The sequence below is a fragment of the Narcine bancroftii genome, chromosome 1 (assembly GCF_036971445.1).
Source record: "Narcine bancroftii isolate sNarBan1 chromosome 1, sNarBan1.hap1, whole genome shotgun sequence".
Taxonomy (NCBI): domain Eukaryota; kingdom Metazoa; phylum Chordata; class Chondrichthyes; order Torpediniformes; family Narcinidae; genus Narcine; species Narcine bancroftii.
Window position 1 is genome coordinate 465,116,923 of NC_091469.1, and position 12,672 is coordinate 465,129,594.

Below are 12,672 nucleotides of genomic sequence, written 5' to 3' on the forward strand. Positions count from 1 at the left end.
CGTGGATCTGAGGAACTCACTGCTATACAAAACAGGAAATGGATAGGAATCTCATTAGTAAGGGATATGGGGAAAAGGCTGGAAATTGGAACAAGGGGTGAGCATAGTTCAGCTTAGTGGATGGCTATGGAACAGACCCGATTGGCCGAGTGAGCTGCTTCTGTTCCTTTATCTTGTGAATTTGTGAGAACACGGAAGATATTTTTGCTACTTTTCCTCGAAACTGAGAAACTTGAATATTGCAGCAATCTCTCAGCAATTTTTTTTGGAGCACGAGGATCCTCTGCTCCTTATTCTTGAGGGTGACGTGAACCACAAAATCTTCCAATTATTTTGGTCACGTGCTGTAAGCTCAGGCTCGACTTCCACGGGGGCTTCTACCATGCACTGCCTCATTAGATCAATACCATCTGATATCAGTGTCACCTTGCTTAAGATGCTAACTGCTAATCACGGCTGCATGATGGATGATCAGTCTCACCAATCTTAGAAGATGCCTCTTTCTGTGACATTCAGAGAAATGGTTAAGTTATAGAAACTAGGATATCACAGCACGATACAGTCCCAAATCTACCTGACAACAATCTTACCCGTCCCCATCTCATAGCCCAAAACCTCTATTTTTCTTACATCCATGGGCCTATCTAAGAATTTTTTTTCCAAAGGACCCTACTGTACCAGTTTCCACCATCAGCCCTGGAAACATATTCCAGGCACCCACCACTCTCGGTGTAAAAAAAACTTACCTCTGATAAACTTTCCTCCAATCACATGAAACATTTATCCTCAAGTCACCCTGGGAAAAAGTCCTATCTGTCCACCCTTTCTATGCTGTAAGTCACCTCTCTCATTCCTCACTGCAAAGTCAGCCTTGCTCTTTTTTTAATATTTTTATTGATTTTAATAAGGAACTTATACAAATGAAAAGGGTATAATTCAATAAGATGGTTACACAAACTAAATAAGATATTCCGTATATCACTAACATACATAAGTTGTAAATCATATTCATAATTCATATTCTAAATAGTATATTGTAGCTGCCCATGGGGCACTCCACAGGCCCACACAAGAAATGGCCATTGAACATGGCGATCCAGCAAACAGCATGCGGGATGAGACACCCGTTCTCATAGGCCACTGTAATAGCAGTTGAGTCGACCAATCACTGCCAGCGGATTGCATGGGGGCCAATCTGGGCCCGCGGATCTGGGACAGTCAGCCCCGCTCAAGCCACGGCCCAGTGGTGACACGGCCAACTGTCTATAAAAGGCAGAGCTATAGCCCAGTAAAGTCAGTACCTCATCTTTAACCTCAACCATAACCACATTATACCTTGCGCTATAACCATAGCGTTCCCACTACCATTTGTAGAAAAAATATACCCTTGGTAGAAATATTCCCAATATACCCTTTGTAGAAAAAAATCTCTAATAATGCAACAAAAAAGGGTTGAAGAAAGTAGTAAAGGAGAAAAACTCAAACCCCTTACCTAACTGTGTTGTCAGATGCAATATATGTCTAGTATTAAAAGGAAAATGAAGGTTAAAAAATGAATATAAAGAACATGGAAAAGATACAAGTCAATTTCATTACATTGAAGTGAAATTATAAAGTAAGATAGTGAGTCATAAATGATTCCCATAAGTTCTGGAATCTTATATCTGAATTATTAAATGAATAATGGCCTGTTTCTGTGCTGTAATTGTTATGTTATGTTATTTATGTTATGAATCGTTTCCATCTTCAAACAAGACAGGATGTCACGCAACCACTGATCATGAGTAGGTGAGGCAGCATCCTTCCATTTAAGTAAAATCGCACACCTCACCAACAGAGAGGCAGAAGAAATAACGCGACCCTGAACCAGAGATAAAGAAGAATCGTCCCCTCATGTCACGCTGAAGCGGGCCACCAAAGGATTTGGTTTTAATTCTATATTGAAAATGTCTGATAAAGTATGGAAAACCACTCTCCAGTATCTTTATAAACTGGGGCAAGTCCAGAAAATACTAATTAATGTCGCTTCTCTGTTCTTGCACCCATCGCACCAGGGAGTCAAGACAATTTAGCCTTAGACTTTGAATTGTAATAGACAACGTCAAGCACATAATGAAGAGCTAGTAACCAACTTAAGAATGGTATCCCATTCCACATCCCATATCATCAAATTTAAATCCTATTCCCGAGCATTTTTGATTTTAATTAACAGTCTGATTTAAACATAACAATTTCTCATAAATAATAGATATTAAACCTTTACGAGAAGGCATGAAGCTAAAAAAACTCATCAACAAAATTTGATTCAGACTCTCTTGGAAAATTAAAAAATAGTGATTCAAGAAAATGCCAGTCTTGCAAATATCTAAAAGATTGAGATTTGGGCATTTAAATTAGGCAGTAATCAGTTTAAATGATGCAAAATATCCATCAATGGACAGATCTTTAAAGCTTCAAATACCCTCTCTGTACCATCTCTGAAAAATGTCATCATGTAAAGAGTGTTGAAAAAAGTGATTGAATGCAATAGGACTTGAGAGAGAAAAATTATGAAATGCAATTTTTTTCTAAATTGTGTCAAAATTCTCATAGAATATTTAACAATGGAATTATCTATTAACATAGTTGAGAATGGAAGTGAAGAGCCAAGAAGCACTTGCATTATTAAACATGTTTCCAATCTAGGCACTATCCTGGTAAATCTCCTCTGCACCCTCTCAAAAGCTTCCACATCCTTCCTGCTATGAGGCAATCAGAACTGCACATAATACACCAAGTGTGGTCCAGCTTGTTTTATATATATCTATATATATATATATATATCTATATATATATATATATAGATATATATAAACGAGCCTGCAGCTGACGTGGACATTACCCCTCCATAAATCTTCGTCCGCGAAGCCAAGCCAAAGAAAGAAAGAAATATATTAGAGCAGCAACATTACAGCTCTTGAACTTAATTCTCTGATAATGAAGGACAGCACACCAGTTGCCTTCTTAACTACTCTATTATCTCATGCAGCAACCTTGAGGAATCTATGGATATGGACCCCAAAATCCTTCTGCACTTCCACACCATTAAGATTCCTGCCATTAACCTTGATGAATAGCTCAGGCCCAAAACATTGGTTATATACTTCTTACTCCTGTGGATGTTGTGACACCTGTTGAATTTCTCCAGCATTTTTGTTTATCAACTGCCATTAACCAAGTTCTTCAGCTTCAAGTTTGACCTTCCAAGTTCATCAATTTACATTAATCTGGATTGAACTCCATCTGTTACTTCTCCACCCAACTCTGCATCCAATATACAGTACAGGTACACAATCCTTTATCCATAAAGCTCCAAAATCCAGCAAGTGGGGAGAGAGATGGCAGCATGAGTCAGGCGGGCGAGAGACCAGCAGCGCGAGTCGGGCAGGTGAGAGACCGGCAGCACGAGTCGGGCTGGCGAGAAACTGGCAGGGCGAGTCGGGCAGGTGAGGGGAAGAAACTGGAAGCACGAGTCGGGTGGGCAAGGTGGGGGGGAGACCAACAGCATGAGTCGGGCGGGTGAGGGATCGGCAGCATACGCCGGGCGGGCGAGGGACTGGCAGCATGCTCCGGGCGAGGGGGGGAAGACCGGCAGCATGCGCTGGGTGGGGGAGGTGGGGAGACAGCAGTGTGACTGGAAGGGTGTGGGGATGGATATGGCAGCACAATTCGGGTGGGCTTAAATCTGGCTTTCCGAAATCCGGAAAAATCCAAGGGTTCTGGATAAAGGATTGTGTACCTGTAAATCCTATTGTAACCTACAAATCTCTTCAAAGGTAAGAGGAACTATGGATGGTACTGAACATTGTCATAAGTTACAAAAGGATATAGACAGGATGCAGATTGGATGGAAAAGTGGAGATGGAGTTCAATCTGCATAAATGTGAAGTGATGCATTTTGGAAAGACAAACCAGAAAGCTGAATACAGGGTTAATGGTTGGTTACTTAAGATTGTGGATGAACAGAGGGTCCTTGGGGTCCAAATCTCTCAAGGTTGCCACACAGGTTGACAGAAGTATTTTCAAGTCCTGTGGGATGTTGGGCTTCAATAATAGGGGGATTAAGTTCAAGAGTCAAGAGGTCATTTTTCAACTCTACAAATCTCTGGTGATATCACTCTTGGAGAATTATGTTCCATTCTGGTCATCTCATTATAGGAAGGATGTGGAAGCTATGGAGAGGATACAAAGGATATTTACCAGGATTTTACCAGTAGTGGAAAATGTCTCATCAGTTAAGTTTAGCAGAGCTGGGACTTTTTTTTTATTTCGAGTGTAGAAGGATGAGAGGTGTCTTAATAGAGGTCTACAAGATTATGAGACATAATCTTGGTGGACAGCCACACCTTTTTCCCAGAGCAGGAAAAGCAAACATCAGAGGACATATGTACAAAGTGAAGGGAGGGAAGTTTAGGGAAGACATCAAGGATAATTTTTTTTTACCCAAAGGTGCCTGGAATGTCTTGCCAAGGATGGTAGTGGAGAACCATTTAAGAGATTCCTTGGACAAACACATGAATGGATAAAAAAATAGAAGGGTAGGGAAGGTTTAGAACATTCTTTTAAGGAAGATGTGGGTTGACACAACATTGAGGGATGAAGGGCCTGTACTGTGCAGCAATGTTCCATGTTCCATTTTCTACCCTTCTCTAATATCCACAACACCTCCAGTCTTTATGTCTTTCAGAAAATTACTGATGCATACTTCCACTTTTTATTTTCAATATATTCGAGTGAATTTACATTGCCACACCATGAGATGGCAAAAAAATTGAAGAGTAATACCCATTGTTGATATGAAATAATATGTTCCAACTACAAGAGTTCCTTTCTATTGAGCTAGGCAGCCTGATGGAACTAATTTACTGCAATAAGCCATGAAGCACTGTGAGTTAGGTTTTGACATTCCATATTTAGATACTCGTGCAGTCATCTGATCATGCTGGCATTTCTCAAAATCCACACACAAGGTCGCAGGTGAGCTGAGGTACACAACTAATGCTCCCACGCCATTCAAATGTTGTGGGTAATGTTTGGGGACCAGTTATTAGACATATATCTGTTCTAATATAAAACAGTTGAAAGTCTAGACTGAAAAAATATTGTTGTTCAACAGAATTGTTTATTGTCAGGTGTACAAAGATGTGATGAAAGAAATCTGCTTTGCATACCATCTGCATTCCTTTGCATACCATCTGCATACCTTTGCATACCATCTGACATGTTAACCTTTCCTTAAGCGGTGAAAGCACACAGTCAATGCTGGAGGATCTCAGCCGGTCTCACAGTGTCCATAAGAGGTAAATATATATTACTGATGTTTCAGGCCCGAGTCCTTCTTCAAGGTGCGAGATTGGCTGAGATCCTCATCATTGATTGTGTTTTTTTTACTAAATCACATCATCTTCAAATCTCTGTGCTTCTCTCCTTGAGTAAATCAGGTGGTGCAAAATAAAACAAAAGGCCACGGTACAGTGTTACAGAGAAAATATTTTAGTAAAAACAGTGCAAGGCAGCATTTTTTTTAAATCCCAAAGTCTCCTAACAGAAGGGAAGAAAATGACCTTGAATCTGCAGGTGCAGGTGTGCAACCTCTGGGATCTTCTTCCTGAAGGGATGGCAGGAGGAGAGTGTGACCGGGGTGGGAAGTGTTTTTTAATACGTTGGCTGTTTTTCTGAGGTAGTGGGAGGTGTAGACGGAGTGGACAATGGCTTGCGTGCACCCTCAGCTGCATTCACACCTCTGCGCTGGCCAGAGATGGATTAAATCGTTCGAAGTCTCAGATCGGTTTTACCTGCAGAGAGGCAATAAATGGAAAATAGATTTGCATGTGGCAATGTTCGGCAATCTCAAAAATACTCTAAAGGATTTTCCGAGCTTGCAGCTAAAGCAAACGATTCAAGCACCTTTCTTTTTCTTTGGCTTGGCTTCGCGGACGAAGATTTATGGAGGGGGTAAAAAGTCCACGTCAGCTGCAGGCTCGTTTGTGGCTGACAAGTCCGATGCGGGACAGGCAGACATGGTTGCAGCGGTTGCAGGGGAAAATTGGTTGGTTGGGGTTGGGGGTTGGGTTTTTCCTCCTTTGCCTTTTGTCAGTGAGGTGGGCTCTGCGGTTTTCAAAGGAGGTTGCTGCCCGCCGAACTGTGAGGCGCCAAGATGCACGGTTTGAGGCGATATCAGCCCACTGGCGGTGGTCAATGGGGCAGGCACCAAGAGATTTCTTTAGGCAGTCCTTGTACCTTTTCTTTGGTGCACCTCTGTCGCGGTGGCCAGTGGAGAGCTCGCCATATAACACGATCTTGGGAAGGCGATGGTCCTCCATTCTGGAGACGTGTACATGATTTTGAAATCACAAAGGGTATTTTGTTGAATAAAATAAAAGTCTCCAGATTGCAAAAGTTCATAACGTCAATGCTGTTCTCAGACAGATTATCAACTATGAGGTATAATGACACCAAAGTATGAATGATTCTGCTGCGAAAATCCTTGATACAGTAAAACCACTGATATTCTACATCTATAGGGATTACTAGATGCCGGATAAGTGTATTTTCTGGTTGCTTGAGGCTTACTCTTATAAGGCTTAACTTATACACCTGCATTAAGAATAAACAGTTTAAAAGACAAAAAAACGATACTGTATGCAAGCTTTACTTGCATGAATATATAAACTTTAGAGCATTTTACTTTATTTTCAGTCATATTCTTTGAAAACATTTAACCATCGCTGCATCTGCGGGTTCTTTCCCCTGCATGGAGGTGCATAAAAGATGAACAATATAGATAATTAACAACCCTTCCCCCCCAAGTTTGCAGATAAAGCCTGTGACTGGGGCAACTCATGCGAAGCAGGGAAAAGGAGACACTTCAAGACAGTTATCCCAACCAGCTCTTCATCCTGGGCGACGCCTTTTAATTCAAACACAACTTTATTCAAATTTTATTTAAAGCGCTGCTAAAAGCAAAGCATGACCAAGACCCTCCGCTGGCAGAATATTTGCTCCCATCTTCACCAAAGGTTACTTCAGAGGTCATTCATTTCTACAATTTTTTACTTATTATTTTAATTTTTAAAATTTATTTTCCTTGATTTTTTTTGCCAGTTGCTTAAGGCTGCCGGTTGCTTGAATTTCAGATACCAGGTGTTTTATAATGGTTCGAAAAGGTGCAAACCTTATTCATTTTTCCTTCAGCATTTGTGCAGTCATTCTCCTGGGTTGCAGCAGGGCTACAGAAGAGCACTCGTGGAAATACAGTCCTTTAATAGGATGCTTTGTTTCTGGCATTTGTAAGCACGATACGTTTGTGAATAATCATTCATCAAATGATTCTAACTGTGGTGTTTTGGTAGTTGAAAATGCTGGATTTAGTGAATTTTGTCCAGTTTGAGGAAAATGGCCTGGATCACAATACCTTTATCAAGCACACCCTCTCCAATCTCCCTGCTGGGTTCCAACACTGGAAACGTATCTGTCAGAATTCTGGAAATATTCTGTGCTTTCTCTTGCTGGTGACACAAGATATTCTGACAATTGAAATTAAAGCTCTTGTATTGTTTCAAGTGTCCAGCCAGTGAACGCCTTCTCCAGGGGTCAATAGAAATTTGAAGAGACCTGCCAATAACTGCAAACCAATGACAGACTCTTGAAACTATTGTTTTGTGAAATTCCAGTAACAATCAGTGTGAAATGGTGTATAGATATAGATATATATCATACAGCAAATATTGGACCCTTCTGGCCCACAAGCTTGTGCTGTCCAATTACACCCAATTAATCTGCAATCCCCGTACGTTTTGAATGGTTGGAGGAACCTGGAGCATCTGGAACAGCTATATAGAGAATGTACAAACTACTTACAGGTTGTCTATGTCCTTATGCCTAGATCCACAAGTTGAAAATAGGTAATGTGAATATTCCTTCTGTTGCCTTAACAATATTCTTTCATAATCCAATCAGGTGATTAATTGCATAGGGCAGAAAGGCCTCAATGACTGCCAGAAATTCATGGCTATCACCATTATCCTATGGTACTCACAACCAGTTCCAGCTGTCTGATGGGTGGAGTCAAGTCAGGAGTGTTTGTAGTGTTCCACTGAGCTGTATGGTCAGTCTTTGAAACTCTCTAGTTCAATCTCTCTTCAGTGTTACACTTGCCGAGTCCCGACGTTGCAATCTGGGGATTTTCCTTCATTTGCACGTTCTTCTTGTGAGTGAATGGGTTTTTCCTGTATGCTTGCTCCAGTTTCCTCATATCCAAGAAGTTCTGCTTAGTAGTTAATTGCCCACTGGTAGTGTAAGTGGGAGAAGTAGAATTGATTTGATGTGAAGGTGTGACCGTTTAGGTTAAATAAGTGTGGCTTGCTCTGAAAGTCCACTTTGACACAATGGTTTGAATGGTTTCCAATACTAAAAACATAAGACAATAGCAGCAGAAATAGGCTATTCAGCCCATCGAGCCTTCCCCTCCATTTTATCATGAGCTGATCCATTTTCCCCATTCAGCCCCACTGCCAGGCCTTCTCCCTATAACCTTTGATGCCCTGGCTAATCAAGAACCTAACCAATAAGAAGAAAAACCAAACAGTACCTACTGGAGTCCCTGAAAAGGCTGAGGACCCTGTGACGGCAAAATCAGAACATCATTTAAGAGGGTAAACCCTTGCAAGGAATCAGGCCCTGATGACGTACCTGGCAGGGTACTAAAAATATACACCAACTAACTAGCTGGAGTGTTCATGGATATTTTCAAACTCTCATTGCTGCAGTCAGATTCCCATCTGCTTCAAAAGATCATCATCCCCTTACCAAAGAAAAGTAGTGTGGGGTGCCTCAACGACTACTGCCCAGTAGCATAAACTTCTACTGTGATGAAATGCTTTGAGAGGCTGGTCATGGCCAGAATTAAAATGCACCTAGGCAAAGAGCTGGACCCACTGCAATCTGCTGATCTCCACAATCGCTCCACAGCAGATGCAATATTGCTGGCTCTCTACTCAGCTCTAGATTACCTTGAAAACAGCAATTCATGCACTTCATCAACTACAGCTGGTCAAGAAGCTACAAACTCTAGACCTCAGTACCTCCCCTCCACAACTGGATCCTTGACTTTCTCATCGGAAGACCACAGTCAGTATGAATTGGAAACAACGTCTCCTCCTCACCTATTGTGCACTCCAAGGATGTGTGCTTACCCACTGCTCTACCCAGCCCTTTCCAGGAAATCCAAGTTCAATATCCACAAGGCTATTGGAGAAATTAAAAGGTGGTAATCATCTAAGCTTGAGATCCAAGAGAACAGCGCAGACACACAAAGACTATAGCAGGGCAAAGGTCCAGAGCAAAGCCCAGCAACACGGCATAGGACTCCCTGATAAGTTAAACATGGTCAATGCTTGCTTTGAACAGAGAACTGTTAGGGAGGTGACATCCACTTCAAATACTAGAAGTTATGCTACAGCCATATTCATCGCACTTTCTACAGATGTGTGCTGACCAGCAGCATTGCCGTCTGATGTGGGAACAATACCCCTGGAGTGTAAAGCCCTCCAAAAGGTAGTGGGCACAGCCGTGGACACGTCCTTCCTACCATTGAGAACATCTAGAGGGGATGTAGCCATTCAGAGAGCAGCAGCAATCATCGAGGATCAACATCATCACCTGTTCTCACTGCTACCATCAGGAAAATGGTTTAGGTGGCACAAGACTCGCACCACCAGGTTCAGTAGCAGCTGCTGCTCCTCCACCATCAGACTCATCGATAACAAACTCCATCAGGGACCCTTTTGCATTTTATTGATCTTTTTCTCTCTGTATTGTACAGTTAGTTTGTTTGCATTTCTTTATTTGATTAAATGTGTTTATTCACTCAATTATTTCTTCCTTACTCACAGGAAAAGGAACATCAGTGTTGCATGTGATGTCATGTACTCTGGCAATAAATCTAAAAATATTATTTGCAATAGATTAAACCTGATGAGATGGAGGAACATAACATTATGAGCATGCATGCAAATTTTTTTCCACTGATGTTAGGTGAGACAAAAACTAGCAAATCAAGAGTGACAGGCATTGAAAAACATTTGCAGTAAATTTAATTAAAGCTTCTTTTGAATATACAGCTATTTTTCCCTGCTAATAGTGGGGCCATACATTTTTTTTTTAATTAAAGAGGGGCCTAGGGCAACAAAAGATTGAGAACCACTGGTTTAGACGGAACGTCATTGGGAATGCCTTCACACAGAGAAGTGGTGAGAGTGTGGAACGAGCTGATGGCTGAACGACGGTTCAATTTTGGCATTCAATAAACATTTGGATGGGTATTTGGATGAGAGGAGTATGGAGTGTTAGGTTCCGGGCGCAGCTCAATGGGACTGGGCAGAAAAACAGTTTGGGAAATAGTAGATGGACTGAAGGCCTTGTTTCTATGCTGTAGTTGTTCTACCCTTCAACGAGATAATAAACTTGTCAGGAAACAGTGTAGAAGACTAATTAATTAATAGAAATTTCCTTTTGCAACTTTTAAAAATTTTCTTTTTTTTTTAATTTAGAGGTACTGCACTTAACTGCCCATGACCACTCGCCACCCAAATACATCCATGTGACCAATTAACCTACTCGTCCTGCACCATCTTATACTTCTACGTCTTCATGCATTATTCTCATGCCTAATCTCAGGATGGTGCTGTATTTGTTTCTTTGAGCCACATGCACTTACATTCCTGTGTGATTTGCAAAAATATTGAACCAACGTTATAAATATATATTGTTTAAAATTTAATTTGATTCTGAGGATGGGAGTAACAACTGGTAAGGCCCCCAGCAAGCAATATACTGTCTGTCCTCTTGATGCTTCCACTTGGCGTCATTTGTTCTTACATTTAACTTCATTTTTAAAATGTCACTTCTGAGACACAAAAGAAAATAATGTTCACACATTCATCAGTCTCATTGCTTGACCTGATATCTTCTGCGAGTCCTGATCTGTATCCCGCAGGACCCCTTTATCAGCAGCAGAGAGGCAAATGGATTAGAGTCCAATTCTATTCAATGATCTGATCTAGATCGGAAGCTCGTCGTGAAGGTGGAGTTTGTCATCACCAGTGGGATAATGGCATGTGCACAGATCAAGTAGCTGATACGAGAAGAAAGCAGGAAGAAAGGAACTAAATGAGGCCATTCAACCCCTTGGGCCAGTACTACCATTGAATTAAAGTCATTAAGTCGCAGAGCTGGACAGAAATGGAAACAGGTGCTTCGGTCCAACAGAGTGAAACACGAAAGTATGCAGACACTGATTATAATAAAAACACACAGAAATGCTGGAGGAACTTAGCTGATCTCGCAGTCTATGGACGCTGTGGGACCATCTGAGATCCTCCAGCATTTTTGTGTGATTTTATTGTGGTCCAACAGACTAAGTCATTGGGTGTACTAAGGCAGAGATTGATAGGTTCATGATATGTCAGGGCCTCAAAGGTTATGGGGTAGCTGGTCAGTGGGGGTGCATGGGGAAATGGATCGACACCTGATTAAATGGCAGAGAGAATTTGATGGGCTGAATAGCCTATTTCTGCTCCAATATCTTCTGTCCATAACAGCCAAACTGCTCACCTGAGCAAGTCTAATTTGCCTGCACATGACCCATATCCCTCAAACGCTTTCCTGTTCAAATGTCTTTTAAATGTTGTGATTTTACTCATGTCTATCACTTTCTCAGGCAACTCGTACCATATGCACATCTCCCTCTGTGTTGGAAAGGTTGCCCTTCAGGTCCCTTTTAAATCTCTCCCCTCTCACCATCAACCTCTTCCCTCTAGATTTGGGCTTTCTTACCTTGGGGAAATTCTGTGACTATTCATCTTGTCTAGACCCATCATAATTCTGTATTCCTCTATCAGGTCACCCTCAATGTCCTGCACTCTCGGGAAAAAAATTCCCATTCTATCTAGCCTCTCCCTATAATCGAAGCCTGAATAGAAAGGTAGGGTGGGGATGGAGGGGAATGGGAAGGGGGAGGAGCATAGGCTAACAGGTAAGGGGCAGTATGTAGGTACGGGTGAGAGGGTAAAAGGGAAAGAAGCTGAGAAGTGATAGAAGAAGAGGGCCAAGAGCGAAGGTTATTAAGGCAAATGGAATGTTGGCTGACTGCAAGAAGAATGAAGGGATGGTGAGCTGGAGGAAAGAAGATCAGGGAAAAGGAGGGATGAGGGAAGGACGTTAATAAAGAAGTCAATATTAATGGCCTCTGCTTGGAGGCAGCCAAGACAAAATACAAGATAAAGGAAATAATGGGAGCTATAGTCGTTGCATTGGGAGTCATTTACCAAATTTCTCTGGACTCTGGGTAGATCCCGGCAGATTAGAAGACAGAAGATGTCACACCACTTTTTTAAATAAGGGATGTAGGCGGAAGACAGCTAGCTATCGGCTAGATAGCTTAACATCTGTAGTCGGGAAAATGCTTGAAGCTGTCATTAAGGATGAAATAGCGAGACATTTAAAATGAAGGGGCTCCATCAGGCAGATGCAGCATGGATTTAGAAACAGCAGGTCTTGTTTGACATGGCCAGGTAGATCCCAATGAAATCTCCACATTTCTGACGTGAGGTGAATCGTTTCCACAGATTTTTG

General features: G+C 41.7%; 1 long non-coding RNA gene across 1 annotated transcript in view; it reads right to left on the minus strand.

Moving 5' to 3' along the window:
• Positions 1–5,155: 5,155 nt before the first annotated feature.
• Positions 5,156–12,672, minus strand: part of LOC138753783 (uncharacterized) — a 49,569-nt gene continuing 42,052 nt past the window's right edge. Inside the window, exon 3 of the long non-coding RNA XR_011351431.1 lies at positions 5,156–5,834. This is a non-coding gene — a long non-coding RNA (uncharacterized lncRNA). The remainder of the gene's footprint in view (positions 5,835–12,672) is intronic.